Raw genomic sequence first — 19233 nt, 5'->3', positions numbered from 1 at the left:
GGGAGGTTTTAGCCGAAAAGTAAGAACCGAGAAATTAGCCGACCGCTCAGTTCTGATTGATTGACAAATATTATTGATCAAAATATCAGAAGTTTGTCAAACTAATGCAATTGGCGTGAGGTCGGATTGTCAACCTCGCCCCATTTTATGGTGGTTGTTTGAACCCCCAAGGGCTGTCGGCCAATTGGGCGATTGCCCGGACAAATGTATGCACGTGTTGAATGTGTACCTGTGGTCATGCTGTATACTTCTGCCACTGCGTTCATACTGTCTTTATTTAAACAGCAATTAAATTGGCTCGATCAAAAGACTTTGATAATTTTATTATTAGTGCACAAGAGCATAAAGTTGTGATCAGATATCATGATAGCCATTTTGGTGAAGCAGAAGAGTTTTGCCGAAACTTTGGAAATATTCAAAACAAGTTATTAGTTTGAGCTTAAACAGCTTTGTGCTAGGTTACTTCTTTTCGAAACAATATGAGGCCACAAAGACATTGGAGCGTACTAAGAAGTTATAAATAGAAAACAAGTTGAAGTCATTAAAACTTGTTAATTAAACCAAATATATCTCCCCATCGCTTAAAATCATCCCCCCCCCCCCCCCCACCGCCCCAGCTAGGCTCTCCTGCCACCGTGGAACGCGCGGCGCGGGGGGGGGGGTCGGCTGAGGTGGGGTAAGTTAACTTTCGAATTGTGCTCAGCAGTTCTGACGTCACAGACCTAATCTGACCTTCAATGGGCTTTCAAACACAAAGTAGTTTAATCTCTCTTTGCTTTACTGCAGTGAAAATCGTTTGATGAACGAGAAGACGCCTCTTGTGTTGCATTGGTTAACTGAAGAGAAATCAGAAATCAAAACAGAATATATTTTTGTTATGCTTTCATTAGTTTTCCATGAAGTTGAATGGAACTGGAGAAAAGCTGTGCGTAGTACTACTCCTGATATCCTTGCATTTAAAAATGACCGAATGATTTGAAAACTGTTTACATTACTTTCAGAAAATATGCTTTTTTCAGGGACAAGCGTATCTCTTCAAACTTCGGTGTTTTTTTTTGTCCATTTTGCATAAAAGACATTTCAACTGGACAATCCTATAATAATTTCATAATATAGATTTTTGGGATTATTTCATAGTTAAAATCTAACGCGCGCGCTCATTTCTCTAATCCTATGCACTGATTTTTATTTGGTCATAAATAAAAACACTGCCAAAATACCTGGCCGATTTTATAATATATTGCTGATTTTTAGAGACACAGAAGTTTTTTTCGTAAATATGGCTAAAAAGGAATAATTGAAAAAATAAACAAATAAAAATGGAAAACTGCAGGGGAATTTCCAATAATCGGTTTAAAAAAACGCGAAAACGGCTTCAAATCTAAATTACTTTTTAATTAGTTTCAGTCACTGGTAATGTCGAGTTAAAAGTCCAGTTCATTCATTGCTCATTCGCAGCTAGTTGCAACTGATCTTGGTGAGCATGTCAGACTTCGCAAATTTTCCAAACATGTAAATTTTTTATTTCTCAAATTGAAGTTTGATAAATTCTAGCTCTTTACTAAACATTATGAAAATTTGGGCGCTTAAAATGTTCAGCTCATGAAATGAATTATCTTTTGGATGTGCGAAAAGGGGTTTTGATTTGAAGTAAATAGATCTTTTTCAATTTTTTCTCAGGACGAGACACAATTTTAGGATAAGTAGTTAACAGATAATATATCCTGTTTTTGACCGAGCTAACCAAAATTTGGGAGAAAAAATTAGGTTGAACCGCTGTATAAATCTGTGATTATAGGTTGCAGAATTTTTCTGTTCTTCGATTCTTCTTGCAATGATTGCAACCCTTCGTTTAAAAAACAACTTGAAAGTCCTGGTTATGATTTGAGAATATTTCCTCTTCCTATTGTACCATCTTTTGCTCGAGAAAATTTGCAGCTAGCTTAAATTTTGACATCCACATTAGGCGAAAAGCTATGACAAAGAAAATCAAAACTTATGGCAAAAAATATAAACTTCGATTTGCTTCAGAAAACAAAATGGTGGATAAAACAAACAATCGTGCTCCATTAGTCAGCTTAATTTCTCAAAGAGCAGAAGCGAAGCCAAAAAAACATTCTTTTATCTAAAAGGAGTGAGATTTCAATTTATTCCTTAAGAACTCTTTTTAAATTAGAAAAGTGTCATCATTTTACGTTTTACAATGAAAAATGAAACCCTGATGTCGATTATTGCCTTGCAATGCAGGAAAAATTAACATATTTACCTATCCAATTCAGTCTTTAATCGTTTAGAACAGATAAATAACGATACTGCAAGCAACGTATTCTTTTTCAAATCAATTAAAAACGACAACTTTCATAAATAATTTTGGTCAAAATTTTATATACGAGAATATTGACAATATATCTGAGCATCTTGAAGTGCAAAATAATCGCATATATAAGTGCAGAAAAAATTTTTCGTTTATTTGAAAAATTTTCTGCTGAAATAAAGCGTTTTGGTTCGCAAAAAAAATTACATCCGACCTCTACTTTATATGCGAAATCAGACTGTCAGTTGAATTCACATACGAAAATAATTTGGCTATTATCCTTAATTTAAGTCGACATCGACATTGCAACCTTATTATCCTCTGGCGGAGCTTTTTGCCCTACTGAGAATTTGATTGCACGAGACCGCTGGTGAAACGTGTGGACTGGATTACAATTATCACTAACCCAAAAAAAGTTAACTTATCGATGGATTTTGATCAGAAACAACAAACAAAATTTTCATCAAGTAGAGTTGCAAGTGCGCCTCTACTGGTCAAAGGATATCAAAAAATTACGACGCAGAGGTATACCCAAATCAGATATGCCCGATGCGTGTATCTCGTGTTCGTTTTTACTATGTTAATACATTGAAAATGGAACAATATTGCGGAAAATAGCTACTTTAGGAGAAACTGGAATGGCAAACTGGAAGGGAAATTACCAACCCGTGTACGCAAAAGTGTCCAAATCCTAGCCGCGAGATACAAGTACAAACTTTATAACCTATTTTTTGCAATGCTTGTATCACGCATCTGCTCCATTGATAAATCGATTTTTCGCACGCAATGTAGCTCGATTTCGCATATAATCCGCAATTAAGCCTAACTTAAATACTACTCATTTAATTAAGCCTAACTTATTACTACTGGTAGTACTTTAATACTACTTTATTACAACTTATTGTACTTTATTACTACTTATTACTACTTATTAGTAGTATTTATTAATACTTATTTAAATCGGCCAGTCCCACATTGATATACAAAACCTTTGATGTGCGAGGGATTTTTCGGAAAAAAATCAATTTTTGTGGTTGCATGTATTTAAAGCACTTTGAAGCTTTGAAAGCTTCAATTATATCTTTTTTAAAGTTCTTATTGCATGCTCAGAAGGCGCGCGAACAATAGATACCTAAATTGAGCGGAAAAATACTACAAGACTTGTAACCTTCTTTTCGTTCCGAATGTTCTTTTATTTCGCAAAATTGGCGGAACCCCTATTGCGAAAAAAAGATACAAAGGATGTCTCCTAATTTGGTTCATTGTATGTATCTAATTTTCGAGCCAATTTTACTAAAGCGGAAATTTTGGGGTATACCTCTGCGTCGTAATGAACCAATTCAATGACATGCATAAGATACTAATCAGCAAAAAAATAGAAAAAAGCAAATAAAAGCTCAGCCAGAAAAAAATGATGAGTTTTTGCAATGAGAAACAAAATTTAGAAAAACGTAATTTGTTTACAAATACAACGCTTCAAAAAAGCTGACATTAAAAAAGATATTTTTCGTTTTTGTTTGATTACTTACGGAAAAACATCATTAAGGATTCTGGATGCATCAAATACACTCGACGATAAAAAAGAGTTTAAGACAGTTTTCCCAGAGTGAAGCAATGGAAAAGAGAAATAAACGTGACCCACTTTTCGCCCCTATTTCACTCTAAAACTCTTTCGTGTAAAATCACACAATTTTCTCGTCTAATGATTGATCACACCTTTTTTCCTGTGAAAAACGCGTCTCGTCTGATTTCAAATGATGAATTCTTTCAAGTGAAATGAATAATTATGCAACTCTTTTTTTTTAATGAGCTTATGAGGAAAATGACCGTTTTATATAGGAATTTCTGTCCGAGTCGGTTTTGATCGTTTCGATCTTGTCGTTTCATCCTATTAATATAAACCCTTTAGTTTTTTACAACTAATTTTTTTCTTTATACAATTGGTACAACTTAAAATCAAGACTATACGATTATGTAGGATGCTGGGGAAATGGCTTTGAAATGAAAAGTGGGGGGGGGGGGAGGGGGGGGGGGGTGGGCCATTTTATGTTGGTTGGTGTCGGATTAATTTGTCGGATTAAAAAGAAGTTGAACCCAAAATATGACATAGTCAAACAGATTCCTTATTTAATCACTTCATGAAATATGTAACTGCATATATTGTTACTGCACATATATTAACGGCATATTGTGCTATCAATAAACAAAGAACAAGCCGTCAAACTTCTGTTGTGTTAAATTTTGTCAGATTATGGAATCGATGCTGAGGTTTTTTAGACTTTGCCCTCTAGCGAGAGCGTTTTGGTCGCGCTAAGGGTAAAACATTATGGTTATGGGACAATAGTTTCATTAAGGTCTGACCTGACTTCAAAGTCTGAGAAACCTTAACCCGTTGAAGCTATCGCTTCAAAATTGTTATTTAGAAATTTTTTAAGCATCTCACCTGAATTCGTACTTGAATAATGAACAACTCCAGTGATTTTCAGAATGTTGCAGAATATCGCCGATAACCAATGACGTTTTTTCTAATTAAAAGGATTAATAGGATACAATTATATCGAAATTTCTCAACTTAACTTGGCTGATAACAGCAATCTTTATAGAGCAGATAAATTTTGGTTTCTCTTTTATCTTGAGAATCTACCAAATTAAGATGTACTGGGGTAATCAACGTCAAAGTCTAAGTTAAAACTTTGATTTATAAAGAAAGTACCAATATAGACCCAATTAAGTAGCCGAAATAACTAATAATTCGGGATCTATAATTAGTACAGGCGCTTGGTCAAGTAATAGGAAAAATTGTAAATGGACGGATTAGAAGCTATAATTATAGGATTCGGCTTTTATGGAATAGTAAATTCTGAATCGAATTGGATGGACGTATTTTTAATTGTAGGTTTCTTTATGATGCGAAGTTATTTTGGGGACAAAATCACTCAGGTCAGCATATAATTAAGACCGGATTATAGTCTATAAATGACTCGAGTTAGAATATGAATTGGAGAGAAAAAAAGATCGAATTTTTGATGTACCTAAATCCGACAGTGATAAACAGGAACCCAACGAACGAATACTAAAATAACTAAAACTTAAAATTTGACTTAAATTTGGATAATTTCGCATAAAACCAAAATGACTGTTTTCAACACTCAGCGGAAGTGTTTATCTTCGATATTAAGTTGATTATTGTTTTGCTGTTTTCTTGTTGTTTTAGCTTAGCTGTGACAAGTTGTAGCGGCTATTCGCATATGTGACAGCCGGGCAGAGGTCATTCACACTAACTTCACTCAAAGATAAGAATAACTCATCGCTCTTTCCCTTAACTAAAAGGGGAAGGAAATTAATATGGATATAGAATTGACAGTTTATTCAATGCTACTGTGTCCAGAAATTTAGATAATATCTCTTCTTTTCTTTTAACGTCTATGATTTACACGAGGCTAAGTTCAAGTATTACAAAATCCGCAGTCGTAACAACTTAAAAGAAAAATATTTTTAAGCTCCGGCCAGGGGTATTTTCGGGGCAGAGGTGGCCTTTTTTAATATATGCTCGCTTTTAACAAGCGTGAACAAAATTTTGTTATATACCGTCGTATTTGCTCTATTGTTATAGGCAATACAACGATTCTATCTTAAGCTCAAGCTAGCTAAGTTCTGTTTTTCCTTTTTTATAAATCGCTGTTTTAATTTCCTCCAGTGAATTTGAATAAAGCTGCAATATAACTGCGTTTGTGCAAAACTATATAAGCGCTCGCTGCGTTTTTCGTACCGTTTTTTGCTGTTTTTTAAGCTGAATTACAACACGGTTTTAATTTTTGCTGCTCTCGATTTTTTCTCGTTTTGCGTTTTGAGCTATTCGTTTGAAGCTCTCTTTTTAGCTGTGGAAAATGGTGGGGAAAATGTAGTCAGTATTTCGTTATGTTAGGTCATGTGACGTGACGGTATAAAAGTTCGCACCAGTTCAGTAATTCCCGTTCTTCACTTCAGTTTAGACTTTTCTGTGTTTTCTATGTATGCATGTATGTATGAATGGAATTGTTTTAAATTATGCCTACCTTACCACATGGTATGAAGAAATGCTTATACCGTTTTTCATATATTTCGCTTTCATTCGGCCACGGTAAATGTTGAACGCAATACACAGCTATTTCATACAGACAAATGCATGAACATATGAACAAATTCCAGGCAAAGTATATGCATACATGAACATGTGATAAAACGCATGGAATGATAAAATATAAGACCAGATGAAAAATTCAATTGGAGCGCTGAATTCAATGGGTTCAATGTGAAGAGAGGAGAGATGAAACATTGGGGGGGGGGGGGGGGGGGGGGTGGTATTGGGGGGTATGTTAAAATTGTAGAGGTTAAGCTGTCATTCGCTACCGCCTTCCGTTCGTTGACTTTTACTTGTCTGTCCGAGTTAATTTCAGTCTCTACTGAACATATTGTTTGAAAGTGAATTATTTCCGAGCCGGCATAGCATTTCACCTTGTGATTTAACGCACCAATCGCTACCCAACCAAATCTTTGCAGCTTCCCTATTCGGTCCAACGCATTCACTTATCTCGTCTTAGTCGCATCTCTATTTTTAGCTGGACAGAATTCTCTCTTTTTCTGCACCATTTCGATGACATTATTCAGCCAGTAGAAAAATACCCACGAAATACACCGCATTCACATGTAAGCAAGCACTTAACGATTCCAAACTCAAACTTTATCTTTGATCAAAAATATTCCAGTTTTCCGATGCTTGCGTTTCTGGCGCTGGGCCATATACCCTTTAAAAGTTGAATTTTGAAGCGTTATTGAGTTAGTAATTCTTTGCTTCATCTTCGCAGCGCCATTTATGAATATCACTTGAACGGCTTCGTTACACAAACCAAATGACAATTTATGACCCAGTAAGAAACAGAGTATATTGAACACTATATGAACAACATAATTTTTCTCCCAGGTTTGACGAAATGGCAGGTGCCGATCAACATCCTGTGAATGTCAAACTGTACCTCTTCACTCGAAATTTAGGCGACAGTTCAGTTTCACTCCCACTTGATTCCAGCAAGCACTGGGCACTGCTGATCGACCATTATTACGAAGGTGAGGATGGTCAACTGCTTCTTGACACTCAAATCATAATCGAAGGACTTCAAAACGAACTTCAGGTAATTTCGAATTTCAAACATAAACAAGAAATTGCAGTAAGGGTGTTTCAATTTTTTTTGCAACTTACAAGGCAAATTGACACATAAAGGGGACACATGAAGGCTGCAAGCATGTTTTGTCTAAGTGAGGTATGAGAGTTTTTCTCATCAAGTTTTTAGCTGTAATATTGAAACAAAATTCGCTTTAAAAGTATTTTTTAATAGGTTTCAAAAAGGAAAATAGTGTTTTTTAATAGGTTTCAAAAAGGAAAATTCTATTCAAAATGAACCCATTTTGCAATTGTTTGATTGCAAACTTTTTTCACACCTCAAGAAACACATTCTTCTACTGAACCATTGCTCTTGAGGCCTCGGAAAGACACTCACGTCTAATGAATTAAAAGCAATGAGCATCGCCATAAGCTACATTTTTTGTGGAGTTGCAAATTTTGTTGTTTCTGTGTTTTCTAAGACTTGATTAAAACAAATCTGAACCAATTGCATCATGGAATATCTCCAATGAAACACTTAGTGAAGTACCCGAGGATTAAAAAAAGTTTTGAAGGCTCGTTTTGTTTCTTGCAAAACACTCTACCCATACGAAACATTTTGGGCTAAATTTTTTCATGGCTTTAAAAAATTTGGATTAACCTGTTCCTTCTGAGCATCCAAAATTGATTCGAGGAACTGATATGACAATTATTATAGGATTTTCCTGATAAACTTAGCGACCAGACCAGTAGGGCCACTTTGGCGGTTTTTTTCGAACCCAAATTCCAGTTTTTCGGATTTTCGAACTTTTCTCCGTTAGTGTTTTAAAATGGAGGGTTTTCTAAACGTGATTGTTTTTTTTCTGCTTAAAAATGAATTGCAACAATAATTAGTAGCTCATAAACGATATCGAAAATGGTTCCTTAAAATTTTTTTTCTGAACGACTCACTCATATTTCTTTGTTATTGTTTTTTTGTGTCCATTATTGCAAAGTTGCAACTGTTTTTTTGTTTCAATCATAAGTGTGGTGGAAAACATTTAACTGACAAAGGTAGCTATGGAATTTTTTGCGGAACTAAAATCGAATTTGTACAAGTTCTACTCTTAAAACTGATCTCAACCTTTTTAAGTTTGACTTCAACAAACTGCACTGTACCCAAATTCAAGTTTTTCACAAGAAAACAAAACAAACTGAAAATGGTTATAAAACCTCTCTTTTCAGTAAAAAAAATGTATTAACGACTTTTTTTCTGTAAGTTTTTTTGACTTTATAGGCGAAATGCGAAAACATTAAAAAAAACTATCAAAAGTTGCAAAAACGAACTATCAACATTAATATTTTTCTGCTGCTCGGCAAGAATTTCAGACAAAATTTAGAAAAAAGTTTTTTGAGAATTTTGAGATCAAACAAAGGAGATTGTTAGCTCTGAATATATTTGATTGAAAACGATTGGAAGCACAATCTATAAAAGAAAAAAAATTGCATGGCCCTACTTTTGCTGAGTCTCTTCACAAAGTGTTTATGGCACTCAACTTTGTTTTTCCTTTTATCATGTAAATTATTAGCCGGAAATATGGCCGCTTCAAGCTCGGACATTTAATTGAAATTGAGGTTATAAAATTGTTTTGCTGAGCTTATCAAACTTAAGCGTTTTCCAATTTTTCGCATCCGGCCAGAAATTATGAAAATATCGCACCCAAATTCCAGTCGCGATTTTTGAAAACCTGTTTTTCTCCGTTTTTATTAGCTCTTAACTAACAGAAAAGTATGCCCTGTCTTGTCTGACTATTTCGAGCAGCCATGTAAAATTTCAGTTTCCGGGATCCATTTTTCAGTTTTTGCCTCAGTTCACATTTCTTGCAGTTCAAGTGTCACTCGTTTAGATCGTTTTCAGTTTACGACCTAAAATTTAGGTCATATCAAGGCACTTATTGCAACTGCACTATTAGAGCAAAAATTCCAGAACTCAGTCATACAGCAGAGTAACTGAGAGATAAAGTCAAAAAAGTTTATTTTTGGTGAAGTAACGGAGTTTTCAATTTCACTTTTTGTTTGGCCGCAAATGTCACCCTACTCCGCTCGGTCAATGGAACAACCAAAAAAGAGAGCTAGAATTATATAAAAAAATGTTGTGGAAAGCTCTCAAGCGTGACTATCAATCTACGATAAAAAAAAGAAGTTTTGTAAGCAAAATTTAGAGAAAAGTGCTATTTTCTCAAAATTTAATTAATTTTTTTAAACTTCATAAAAATCGAAGAAAAGATTTTCTTATAAGGCCATTTTCAATATCTGCAAGATTAACATATTTGCTAACGAAAACAAGTTTTATTTGAGCTCTGGGAACAGAAATAAAAAATCTCCGAGCAAAACCGTAATCCGTGGATCGCCTTATCCAAAATCAAAGTAGTAGTAGTAGTAGTAGTAGTAGTAGTAGTAGTAGTAGTAGTAGTAGTAGTAGTAGTAGTAGTAGTAGTAGTAGTAGTAGTAGTAGTAGTAGTAGTAGTAGTAGTAGTAGTAGTAGTAGTAGTAGTAGTAGTAGTAGTAGTAGTAGTAGTAGTAGTAGTAGTAGTAGTAGTAGTAGTAGTAGTAGTAGTAGTAGTAGTAGTAGTAGTAGTGGGGGACAAAATCCAACCTCACCTCCACGTGGTGTCCCCTGGGGGTAGGTCATGTGCTGCGGCTCTCCGCTCACATGGTCGAGCTAACGAGGCACTGGTCTTCTAGTTTGTGGCGCAACTAGTCGTATCTCAGCCTTCAAAACAAGATGTTCTCGGAAACGAGTTTGAAAACATAGAAGCGTTCAAGTATCTCGGATCATATGTCAGCCTCAAGCATGGAGACCTGCAGGAAGTCAATTGCAAACTTGCAGAAGGAAGACAACGGTTTGCTAACTTCCAAAATCTCTGGAAGAGCAAGCAGCTCAGCGTGCACCTCAAGTGCAATTTGTACAAAGCACTCGTTTTATCAGCCGTGCTGTACAGCTCAGAGACTTGGACTCTTTCGAAATTAATGGAGAGAAAACTTGAGAGTTTCCACTGTGGTTGTCTTCGGAGAATTCTACGTGTGTCATATCTGGAGAAAGCAACGAACGAAGAAATTATGTCAAGATCACGAATGCCCCAACTATCCACGATGATCATGCTCAAACGGATAAAATGGTACGGACACATCCAGAGAATGGAACCAGGAAGATTAGCCCGCAGTGCCTTCGATTGGGACCCGCCCGATCAATACGTCCATGCTAGACGCGCTCCTGGGGGGCAACGGAAAACGTGGATGAGTCAAACCGAAGGAGACTGTGTATGAAACAAAGTATCGTTCACCAAATTGCAGGAGAAAGCAGCAACCGGGTCAAAGAATGCCTTCAACAATTTCTTCGTACAGCACTTCACAGAATAACCAAACAAATAACTCTTCTTGTTTTGTTTGTATTTGTTGCCAACCGTGCCTTTATTTCATATTTGGAATTAAAGTGTTGAAACAGTAGTAGTAGTAGTAGTTATGATTCGAAGTACGGGCCGCATGAATCGAATTACAGCGATTTATGATTCGAAACGATAGGATTATGACTCGACAGATCGGGTCATTGTTCCGAAATACCAGATTTATGATTCGACTTACCGGGTCATCAACTTCTTCCAGGACCGTGTATTTAACGACCGGGAATGACACCCCCTAGACGACGCTTTGTCGAGTCATATTTCTACCACCTCGCCCCGGGTGGTTATTGTCAGTTTTATATAGTATACCTTTTTTGGCCGATTGCTTGTATTGAGGCGTTTTTGAGTTTAACGTATATCAGCTCTTGGTCAACTCTTTTTGAGTCTAGCGATAGCCAACCCCCATTTGTTTATTTGCCCAGATGTTTTATCCGTGTCTGGTAATCGGCTTTTGAATAATTCTTTTGGGAAATTGAATTAAATAGGTTAATTCTTCCTTTATATTGGATTAAAAGCCTTATAATATAACTTCTGATTTGCAGTTAACAAAATTTTTGTTTTGTTCAACATCTTTTGTTAAAGGAAGAGAAGTTAGCAAGAAACTGCAGCAAATATAACTCAGAGAACTGCCAGATCATTCATCTCAACAGTGTTTGACCCAATTGAAATTTCATCCGTTTTTACCATAAGAATGCAATCTATACCGATTTTCTAGGACACATTGGAACGCGCGAGAAAAACATTTTGTATAACGCAAAAAAAGATAGTTTATGGTAGAGTATTTTACTTAAGAAATAAAGCCTATAGCGATAAAAGGACTCCTTTTCAAAAATAGATGCAACAAACGGCGACCTCACAGTTTTAAAGGCGCATTAGAGAAAACGCTGTGGTTTGCAGTATGTTGGAAAGTCAGTTCAACGTCAAAACCGACATTTTTGAAAAAAAAAAGTTGTTATGTAGCACTCACGGAAAAGTGACTTTTCCAAAATTAGATCTCTCAAGATAACAGACGAGAACAGTTATTGGGGGAAAACCTGATCTCGCTTTCGGCGAATTTCATCGAGGCGCAGAATTGTCAACTCTTCTTCCGTTGCCAGTTATTACAGATGAATAAACAAGTGTTTTGTAGTCAAAAGAGAAAATTATTTTCTGGGAAACTCATTAATGGATCAGAAGATTACACATTAATGGTGTCACAATTACTGCTGATATGAACGCTAGCGGAATTTTAATCGTTGGCCCAAGATATTAATGCGGTTGAAAGTACCCGTTTTCCTTCAGACAAAAGAAGTCAAATAGCAAGAACGTATGGCGAATCACGAATTCGAAAAGGAGCAAGCTACATGCATTGTAGTAAACAATGATCATGTCGATAAGAATTCTTCCTTGAAGCGCTATGTCATATGCAACCGGATAACAAACAAAAAGAAGAGCTCTCGAAGCGACTGAGATGCAAAAAACCGATTGCTGCGAATTGATCAATTTAAAAAGTTTCCGAAGCGTTTCGAAAGAATGAACAGCTGGAACATAAACTTTAGGGAGGAAGATATCACACAAAAATTTTGGCCGAAATTTTCAAATCGGCGTAAAAGTACGCCAGAAGTCTGCCACCAAGAATTGTGGATCATGGGATTGCGATTGAGGTACATGATACTATTGAGATACATGATACTTGCATGAAACTAGGTCGAGATGTGTCAAAAGATGGCACAAAAATTTCCGCTCGATTCACCTGCCAATGGCAGCCTACCTAAGAAATGACCTGAAAAGTATCAGATGAAAGTGAATCTGTACACTTGCGTCGTAGTTTGCCGTTTTGGGCCCACGAAGTAAATTTTATGCAACGTTTTCTCAAAAAAGAATTTTCCTTTCAACTACAAAAACAGCCCAAAACTCATGAAAAGAACAATTCGCGAGTTTCCAAATGCAGGACTAATCATCAACAAAAACAACGAAACAATTTTCGTTTAATTTCTTTATGAATTTGAGGCATTCCGTCATTTTTTTTAAATTTGGAAATAATATCATGTAGAAATTCAATCCACCTTGAAAAATAGTTTTGGAAAGAAGGAATCGAAGTTTTGCAGCAGTTGAAATACTTGATGTACACGTCCCTCATATCACAGACTGAGAAGACACTATTCTCTTTTTTATAGAGAAAACTCTACTAACTATATTCAGTCTAATAGAGTAGTTGCACGATGTGTGTACATCTGCCTCCGCTGTTACTCTTAATAACCACCGTTATAATTGAAATTTACCTTATATGGAGTCTGTTAGTCTTAGAGATATAGGTAAGCCTACTTCGCGCGCAGAAATAAGCAGCCCTTACTCTTTATACATTAAGGCTGTAAAAGGATCCCACCTTGGGTCAGCCTTAGGTGCAGGACCATTTTGATTGCTTTTTTGAAAAATCGAATTGATTAAATATGTAATTAGAATAACGGTGTGTCTTGTAGAACAGATTCTCAAAAAAATCTTCTTTTTTTCTTATTTTTTCTTAAGATTATATAGATTATTATACAAATATAAAGACATCATTTTGTATTAGAGTCCGCTTAACTGTCAAACAAAAAATATGTGTTTGGTTTGCTTTGAACAGCTTCATGGTACTCTAGATTTGTATATTGTCAAATTTTGACTACGCTTTAACGCTCTTTTGCCAGTGAACTCTTTTAACAGTAACGAACAGACCCAAGACCTACACGGCGCCAGACCGATCAAACAAATGTGTTTTTCACATACTGTTTCCACATGGCTGGACCATGATAACGGTTAACCGTTATCATGGTCCAACCAAGTGGAAACAGCATGTGAAAAACACATTGGTTTGTTCGGTCTGGCGCCGTGTTGGCCTTGGGTCTGTTCGTTCTTGCCCAGGTCTTGGATCTGTTCTGTCTTGCTCAGGGTTCATCTTGGGTCTGTTCGGTCTGGTCCAGGTCTTGGACCTGTTCGGTCTGGTCCAGGTCTTGGATCTGTTCGGTCTGGCCCAGGGTTCGTCTTGGGTCTGTTCGGTCTGGTCCAGGTCTTGGACCTGTTTGGTCTGGCCCAGGGTTCGTCTTGGGTCTGTTCGGTCTGGTCCAGGGTTCGTCTTGGGTCTGTTCGGTCTGGTCCAGGTCTGGGATCTGTTCGGTCTGGCCCAGGGTTCGTCTTGGGTCTGCTCGGTCTAGTCCAGGTCTTGGGCCTGTATTGTCTCGCCTATGTCGGCCTTGGGTCTGTTCGGTCTGGCCCATGCCTAAATTTGGGTCTGTTCAGTCTGACGTCCCGTCCGCGACCAAGGTCCGTCTGGTCCATACCTGTTATGGGTTGAGGACTTCATCCTTGGCAGCCATCTTTTGTAGGTTAACGAGGAGTTGAGGAGTTTAGTCTTGTAGTTCCATTTGTAGTTAATTCGTAGCATTCACATGACATTTCAGCAGTTGGAGGCGCGTTTAACTTATGGGAAAAGTAAAGTTAAGGAGTGGGAAAAACGCCGTGGATTCGAGAAAAGGGCCCTGCAAGATAATGACGAATACAAACAGCTGCCTTACAGCGACTTTGCAGCAGATTACTATGCCAAGTTCAATCGCTCACCACCTAAATACAGACTAATTACTCACAACTGTCAACTCTTCGTCAGAGATTTCTTGGCTGATGCAGCTTTGGAGGATTCGCTTGAGAAGCTTCCGGAAACTGCAATTCAATCTCAGGAAAATTTTTTCAAGGTAGTATTTTGAATCTGCGATTAAAGAATCACTCGGTATTTTTTTGGCAAATTTTTTTTCGGCAGATTTGTTAACGCTCATTTTTGGTCAGTGGAAACGAGCGTTAACAATTTGAAAAAGAGCACAATGAATAGACTTTACCTCGACTTTACCTAAGTTCTGGACTGTGTAGTAGTCCATAAGACACTCTTAATTTGAATTAAAAAGTCTTTTCATAATTCTATAAACCTGAGACTTATTTTTTTCTGAAAAAGAATTGAGGTTGGAACCTTGATCCGAGCATAGATCTAACATAAATTTAGCGTTTCCAAGCTTAGAACTTTCATAAATTTTATCGTTTGCAAGCATAGATTTTATATTTTCAGAGCGTAGGTTTTACTTAAATTTAGCATTTTTAACGCTGCTCTTGCATATTTTTAATGCTTAGAAGTTTGCTTCTCAGACTCAAAGCAGCACCTGCGTGCGTGGTTGCCGCCTCTTTTAACACTTTGCAGCATTAGCAAGCTTAGCTTTCCTAAGAACCAAATTCCAATTCAATCAGGAAAATCGTCAGCTACACCACAAACACAATTTCCCATTTTTTCTGAATGTTTCAGCGTTACTTTGTCGCATTTTACTTATTTGATAGAAAAAAAACGTGAAAAATCAAGACCTCCAATAAATTTACATACTACCAACGCTACACTCTAAAAATTTCTCGTGTGAAGTCACATGATTTTTTCACGTGTGATCAAACTTTATACGATTTTTCGTGTGGGAAATGCGTCTCATGTGATTTCACACGAGAAAAATTTCCTCGTGTAATAAAAAAACGCAATTTTTCGTATGAATGAGCGTATAATGAACATTAAAAATTTTTAACGGAAATTTTTTTGCCAGTTGTTTTTTTATTTGCCCAAAAAGATTTGCTGTGCTCGTGAGAATAAAAGAGAATCTAAATTACAGTCGTTACAGTTGTATGTGTTTTTTATTTCTTTTTCTTTGTTTTTGTCCTATGAAAAGAGATTCTGACAATCTAAAAAGGCAACAAAGAAAAGTTTTTTGACTTGGAAGTTTTTTTCCATGGCCAATAAACAGCCACAAAGTTACTCAGTAGGAAAATTTTTTACGGAAAATGTGCTTAAGGTATATTTAACGCAGTCAAGAGTCATAGGATCAAATTGCGTTATCTCAACCTCTATGGGTCTTCTTCTGTTCTAGAGATAAGACGGCCCAATCCTCAGCCCAATCTGTTCTACAGATAAAGACAGCTCTACCAATGACATTTTTTGCTATATCGGACCGTTTTCAGAAAATAGAATAAAAAATTTCGCTTTCAAACCAAAAAGTGGGGTCAAATGGGCGAACAAAATAATGTCGCATAAATCTTGGTTTAACGCTCATTTCTTAGTGGTTGACTGCAGCTAAAAATTGTATTTTTTACATAAAAAATTGGGTTTTTCCACACTACTTTCGCATGAGCCACGTGATTAACCATGAGATTAGGGCGCAGAGAACCGTTTAAAAATATACGATTTATCATGTAACTGGGAAAATTTCTCGTGTGTCACTTTTTTCCGGAAAAGTCGTGTGACAATTCACACTTTTTTGTGTAATTCACACGGAAAGTATTTGATGTGTATGTTAAACGCTAAATTATGTAGGTTCGACGCAAGAAATTGAAACATGGAGTCTGTGAAAAAAAAGCAAACAAAAAAGCATAGATTGTGAAAAATATGCGCTTGGAAAAACACGATTTCTAAAAACTACTGCACATTAGAAACGTCAAGAATTATAAAAATTCTATGCTTGCAAATACTACAAAACTACAATTATGTAAAAACAGAACTTCCAAACACCACTGAATATATGCAAGCTGACCACCTAAATTGATAGAATTATCTAAAATATGCACTTGGAAGCGATTAAAATATGTGAGATCAACGCTACAAAACAAGTTAAATTACTTAAAAAAAGCCTCTGACAACTGCCTTTTCTTCTACGCGCTGACCTCCAGTACTTTTTTGTTCCGACTCCACTTTTAGTTGGGGGTAGGGACTATATACTCAAGTGTCTTTTTGCTCAGTCAATTTTGGCCGACCGATGCTTTCATCGTAGAGAGTTTTCAGTGATATCATTGAACAAATTGTCCAGCGTAGAATTCTGAACTAAAGAGATTTTTTTTCAGATTATGTATTTTTAGGTTCCAAGCACATGTTTTTAGATTCCAATTCAATCAGTAAAATCGTCAACTACACCACAAACACAATTCCCCATTTTTTCTGAATGTTTCAGCGTCACTTTGTCGCATTTTTACTTATTTGATAGAAAAAAACGTGAAAAATCAAGACCTCCAATAAATTTATATACTACCAACGCTACAATCTAAAAATTTCTCGTGTGAAGTCACATGATTTTTTCACGTGTGATCAAACTTTTTGCGATTTTTCGTGTGGGAAATGCGTCTCATGTGATTTCACACGAGAAAAATTTCCTCGTGTAATCAAAAAACGCAATTTTTCGTACGAATGAGCGTATAATGAACATTAAAAATTTTTAACGGAAATTTTTTTGCCAGTTGTTTTTTTATTTGCCCAAAAAAATTTGCTGTGATCGTGAGAATAAAAGAGAATCTAAATTACAGTCGTTACAGTTGTATGTGTTCTTTTTTTCTTTTTCTTTGTTTTTGTCCTATGAAAAGAGATTCTGACCATCTAAAAAGGCAACAAAGAAAAGTTTTTTCACTTGGAAGTTTTTTTCCATGGCCAATAAACAGCCACAAAATTACTCAGCAGGAAAATTTTTTACGGAAAATGTGCTTATGGTATATTTAACGCAGTCAAGAGTCATAGGATCAAATTGCGTTATCTCAACCTCTATGGGTCTTCTTCTGCTCTAGAGATAAGACGGCCCAATCTTCGGCCCAATCTGTTCTACAGATAAAGACTGCTCTACCAATGACATTTTTTTGCTATATCGGACCGTTTTCAGAAAATAGAATAAATAATTTTGCTTTCAAACCAAAAAGTGGGGTCAAATGGGCGAACAAAATAATGTCGCATAAATCTTGGTTTAACGCTCATTTCTTAGTGGTTGACTGCAGCTAAAAATTGTATTTTTTACATAAAAAATTGGGTTTTTCCACACTACTTTCGCATGAGCCACGTGATTAACCATGAGATTAGGGCGCAGAGAACCGTTTAAAAATATACGATTTATCATGTAACTGGGAAAATTTCTCGTGTGTCACTTTTTTCCGGAAAAGTCGTGTGACAATTCACACTTTTTTGTGTAATTCACACGGAAAGTATTTGATGTGTATGTTAAACGCTAAATTATGTAGGTTCGACGCAAGAAATTGAAACATGGAGTCTGTGAAAAAAAAGCAAACAAAAAAGCATAGATTGTGAAAAATATGCGCTTGGAAAAACACGATTTCTAAAAACTACTGCACATTAGAAACGTCAAGAATTATAAAAATTCTATGCTTGCAAATACTACAAAACTACAATTATGTAAAAACAGAACTTCCAAACACCACTGAATATATGCAAGCTGACCACCTAAATTGATAGAATTATCTAAAATATGCACTTGGAAGCGATTAAAATATGTGAGATCAACGCTACAAAACAAGTTAAATTACTTAAAAAAAGCCTCTGACAACCGCCTTTTTTTCTACGCGCTGACCTCCCGTATTTTTTTGCTCCGACTCCACTTTTAGTTGGGGGTGGGGACTTTATACTCAAGTGTCTTTTTGCTCAGTCATTTTTGGCCGACCGATGCTTTCATCGTAGAGAGTTTTCAGTGATATCATTGAACAGCGTAGAATTCTGAACTAAAGAGATTTTTTTTTCAGATTATGTATTTTTTGAGGAGTTATCGAAGCGTAAGTTATTGTGATTTTCACAAATTGGTTTCATTATTAAGGACAAAAGAGTATCTTTGAACCATCTGATCAAACTTTTCGACGCGAATTTTGGCTGCATTTTTTTCAACACACTTTCACCAAATTTGCATCTCTAGCCCACTTCGTTTTGAATTGATATAAGTATAGACAAAACAATTTCTCTTGCAATCTTTGAAAACTCCAAAGAGAACTGTGGCTACTTCCGTTTCCTCGGAGACTTTTCTAAAATTAAAATTTTAATAACTTCAACACAATAATTAACCATAATGCAATTCATTATTTTTAATTTTCATTTGTCAAACTATTCACATATGAAAAATTCGTACAAATGACGTGCTTAAACAACTAGAGAAAGCATGGGCATGGCTGACTTTGGGCTAATCAAGGATTGTTAATAATTAGGACAGCTTTTGGGGGCTGGCTTTTTTGAAATTTTTTTTGACTATTTTGTTCTTTCATGCTTTTCACAGTCCAGATTTTTTTCAAATCACTTTAGTGGACCTATGTAGCAAATTTTACCTTTTCAGGTAATATATGTACACACACATATATATATATATATATATATATATATATAATATATATATATATATATATATATATATATAATATATATATATATATATATATATTATATATTATATATATATATATATATATATATATAATATATATATATATATATATATATTATATATATATATATATATATATATATTATATATATATATATATATATATATATATAT

At 35.7% G+C, this 19233-nt stretch overlaps 2 protein-coding genes across 3 annotated transcripts in view; both read right to left on the bottom strand.

Moving 5' to 3' along the window:
* LOC142345706 (uncharacterized) overlaps window positions 1-6172 on the bottom strand; it is a 64024-nt gene extending 57852 nt beyond the window's left edge. Inside the window, exon 1 of the mRNA XM_075397959.1 lies at window positions 4758-6172. The gene's annotated coding sequence lies outside the window, so the exon portion shown is untranslated. The remainder of the gene's footprint in view (window positions 1-4757) is intronic.
* The window catches only part of LOC142345707 (uncharacterized), a 577332-nt gene that overhangs the window by 174274 nt on the left and 383825 nt on the right, over window positions 1-19233 (bottom strand). The window lies entirely within an intron of this gene.

This window comes from Convolutriloba macropyga, chromosome 9, assembly GCF_964194025.1.
Source record: "Convolutriloba macropyga chromosome 9, txConMacr16.3, whole genome shotgun sequence".
NCBI classification, from domain to species: Eukaryota; Metazoa; Xenacoelomorpha; order Acoela; family Convolutidae; genus Convolutriloba; species Convolutriloba macropyga.
This window is presented reverse-complemented; position numbering and strand designations above follow the sequence as displayed.